This window comes from Populus alba, chromosome 16 (genome assembly GCF_005239225.2).
Source record: "Populus alba chromosome 16, ASM523922v2, whole genome shotgun sequence".
NCBI lineage: Eukaryota > Viridiplantae > Streptophyta > Magnoliopsida > Malpighiales > Salicaceae > Populus > Populus alba.
In genome coordinates, this window is record NC_133299.1 from 4493181 (window position 1) to 4497265 (window position 4085).

Consider the following 4085-nt stretch of genomic DNA (forward strand, 5'->3'; position numbering starts at 1 on the left):
ATCTTGTCTAACCAAATAATCGAAAGGGGATATGGGCTTCTAAATCCCTTCTTAAGAAGATCAAGGCTTATTCTTATTCTTCTTAAAAAAAATACCAAAAACATGAATTAATACTCTTCATTATATATCTTAAAGGAAAAGGCTATCGGATGCCCTTGAGGTGTTCGTTTTAAATATTATTTAAATACATTTATTTATAAAATATCAGTTAGATAAGTGTTATTTTATATGACAATATTTATATGCATTTACAATAAAATCTTTAACAAAAATGTAAAGGCAGAATTTATGGAGAGCTTCCTACTAAGCAAAAAAAAAAAAAAAAATGGTGGAAGGTAACACATCTTCGTCACTTACGAAGGGACAAAGAAACAACAAACTACATTGACAGTTTTAATGAAATAGCATCTTTTATTGTTCAGAAAAAAAAAAGAGAAAAAAAAAATGATCTGATATGCGAAAATAGAAACAGAGATAATAAGTATGAAGCTAACCATTCACCCCAACAATCATAACCCAAAAATAAGAAAAAAGCCAACAACTGCAATCCAATTACCGTTTTAATGAGTTAAAGCATCGCCATCTTTCCCAGTGGACGATAAAACTGCAGTTAGTATCAGTACATTCAAGGGCCAAGTCATCGCAAGGCTCACCGCAACAATCGCATGCCTGCGGACGATAATCCCCTGTCTTGTCGACCAAAGCAAGAGGGTGAGGGTGATTAGGATATGTTAGAACCCCCCCTCGCTTGAAATATGGGTATTTCCCGAGAGCACATTCAGGATGAGCATCGAAGTCGCATTGCTCACAACGGTAGAACCAGAGCTTCGGGTCTCTATCTTTTTCACAAATTAAGCAGGAAGGCTGGTAGTCATTTTCATTAATGTAGGTGAGGAAGAGAGGATGGTCATCATACTCGTGTCTTGCTTTGTATGGCAGTGTAGCACATTTCATACCCAGCTTGAAATCGCAAACCGCACATTTAAAAAATACCTTTGATTCTTCACTGACACAACAGCCACTGCAATGGGGAATAATCTCTCCGTCCGCTGCAAGCAAAGGGGGAATCCCGCGACCTCCAATATTGCAACGGAGAATATTCTTTCTGCCCGCTGGAAGATAAAGGGGATGCTCGTGACCTCCATGCTTAGTGGAATCTTTCAATGATTTGAAGCATCGGACATCAATGCAGAGTCGACATACATCACATATGTACCTGAGCCCACTAAAAAGTTGACGACACACATCACAGTAGCACAGATCATGTGCCCCTTGGATCCATGAAAGAATCAGTTGGTTTTCGTGATATTGCCACTTTTTTTACCTGGATAATTCTATGCAGGTTTTGTCGAGAAAGAAATTACAACTTGCACAACTATAAAATGGAGTTGAGATTGGTAACAGGCACCCATCACACTTTAAATCATCATCAACCTTGTCAATAAGGATTAGGTTATGTTGATGACTGAAATGGTCGATCTCTTCAATTATTCTCTCCTCTCCATGCTTGATTTCACGGACAACGCGAAAGCTAGGTTCCATGAATTGATCATCAGCGGTCACACTTTGCTCTTCTTCGTTTTCTTCTACAATCTCTGTTGCAGAATCGCCATATTCTCTACTACAATCCGCGTGTGCAACGAAGTCACAGTCTGGGCAATAGTAAACTCCGTATTCTGTGTCAACTTCCCGACAGCAAATTCCGCAGTACTTCTTTATAGATTTGATACATTGTTGAGGATGATAGGTGTTGATGATTTGGGGATGATGGTGCAGTGCCGTTTTAAGGGTGCGTGGCAATGAAATGCATTTTTTGTGGACCAGGAGTTGGCACATAGTGGACCAAAATGGGGAGTCATCTCCATCTGTGCCACATGCATTGCAAGTGAAGGAGATTGATTTTAATGAGAGTGGATTCATTAGGCGTCTAAATTGATGCCTTTGATTCTGATCAGCTGCATCAATGCACGGTGGAAAAGCACATTTGATGTGGAGGTTGTATTCACACACAATACAAAAGTAAACAAAACTCTCATAGCAAGTTTCGTTGCAAAAATCACAGATCATATCATGATTTGGCAGTAGACAAAGAGGGTGTTCTGGATGCAAATGCTGCTTGATCTCTGGGGGTAGCTCAGCACACTTCTTGTGAAGAAAGGAGTTGCAAGAAGTGCAACTATAGCTAGGACCCGACATTGGTTCCTTGCAAACAGAGCACTTAACTCCTTCACCATAATATTCTTTCTCTCCATTCAAAATCAATGGATGATCCTTGTGGGCAAATTGATGTGCCGGACTATCAACTTCCAAAAAACCCGGTTGAAAAGCACATTTGATATCAAGATCAAATTTACACAAAGAACAATGGTAAACAAAACTGTTGCAAGTTTTGTCGCACCGATTACAAACGCATTTGACATTATATTGTCGATACGGTGGCTTTGGCAGTAGATGTAAAGGGTGTCTACGATGAATGCGCCGCTTGATCTCACGGGGCAGCTCGGCGCATTTCTTATGAAGAAAGAAGTAGCAAGAGGTGCAACTGTAGCAAGGACCCCATATTGGTCCCTCGCATCCAGAGCAAATAACTAGTTCACAACTATACTCGAGAACTTGATTAATGAGGATCAATGGATGATCTGGGTGGCTAAAATGTTCAACCTCCATGTCTCTGGCTCTCTCAGAGGACAGAGCAGGAAATGAGGGTTGTTGAGCCAAGGCAAGACCAAGGTAGGCCAGATCGAAGCTGCCGAATATACATGTTATCGATATGGAAAGGCAAATAAAAGTTGAGTGCTACTAGAATTCAATACCTCACCTTCTGAACTGAAACTTCACCTCTTCACCGAAGACGGCTAATTAAATAATTACAGCTGCTTACTGCTACATCACAGATCAACCAACAAGATCCAGAACACTGTGATTTCCCATAAGATCGGATATCAATCAATTGCTGGGGAAGCGTTTTCTTCCTTCTTCCCATTTATCAAAGATAGCCGAAACGAAAAATAATTCAAAGGACTTAAAATTCAAAGAGGCCCAAAAAGAAAGGAAGGGTGTTAGCTGTAAGGAAAAGGTGGGAAGAAGATCATGAGGAAATCTACAAGCACCTCTATTCGTACGCATGATATTGTTCAAGCATGTGAATAAGAAGACACTTTTCCATGTCTTTTCTGGTTGGATAAGAAGACTCGTTGACTTGAGTTGGGTCTCCTCAACTTCTTATATTACTCATTTGCCCATGGATAGCGGTTTAAAATTGCTTTCTAAACGGTATTTTTAATAAAAAAAATATTTAAAATTAAGTTTTTTGTATTTTTAAATATGTTAATATTAAAAATAATATTTAAAAAATAAAAACATTTATTTTAATATTTTTTCAAATAAAAAAAATATTTTAAAAAATAACTACTAACACCCTTCTAAACTTTTTCCAAGTAGAGGTAATTCAAATTAAAAATCTAATGATAAAATCCTTTAATTATTAAAATCATAAATTAATAATTACATGTATATATAATTAACATATTTTATCTAAATCTCAAATACGTCTTTTTTTTTTCTATCATAACGAAACTATATCAATTAATAAATTTATAAATGTTAACTATACTTTATAGTTTAATTTTTATAATAAAATGATTTTACTCTTAATAACCTAGAAATGTGAAACAAATACATAATTAACTAAACTTATGATATTTCATTTAAATTAACTAAAATATTTTAAGCAAATTGCACATAACGTAGAAGTTTAATGTTATATATTCTGCCTTTTATTGAATAAACTTAACTAAAAATTAAAGATATAATTAATTGATATAATTACACTTATAAATGACTTATTAGAAATAATCTTTAAGATATAAGGAAATATGAGGTACTTATCATGAGTAAGTGATATTTTTTATATCAAAATAAATTTGTGAAGGTCGTGTGACTTCTTTGTTAATTTGAATGGAAAAAATAAACAGAACATGTTAGAAAAAATCATTTATCTTGGAATTAAATTATATAATTAGAGATATAAAGAGAAATTAAAAAACACATTCTCTTATACAAGGATTCATTAATTAAACCATTTC

General features: G+C 35.5%; 1 pseudogene; it reads right to left on the reverse strand.

Annotated features, from left to right (window-relative positions):
- Positions 1 to 391: 391 nt before the first annotated feature.
- On the reverse strand, positions 392 to 3158 carry LOC118052356 (uncharacterized; annotated as a pseudogene).
- Positions 3159 to 4085: the final 927 nt, after the last annotated feature.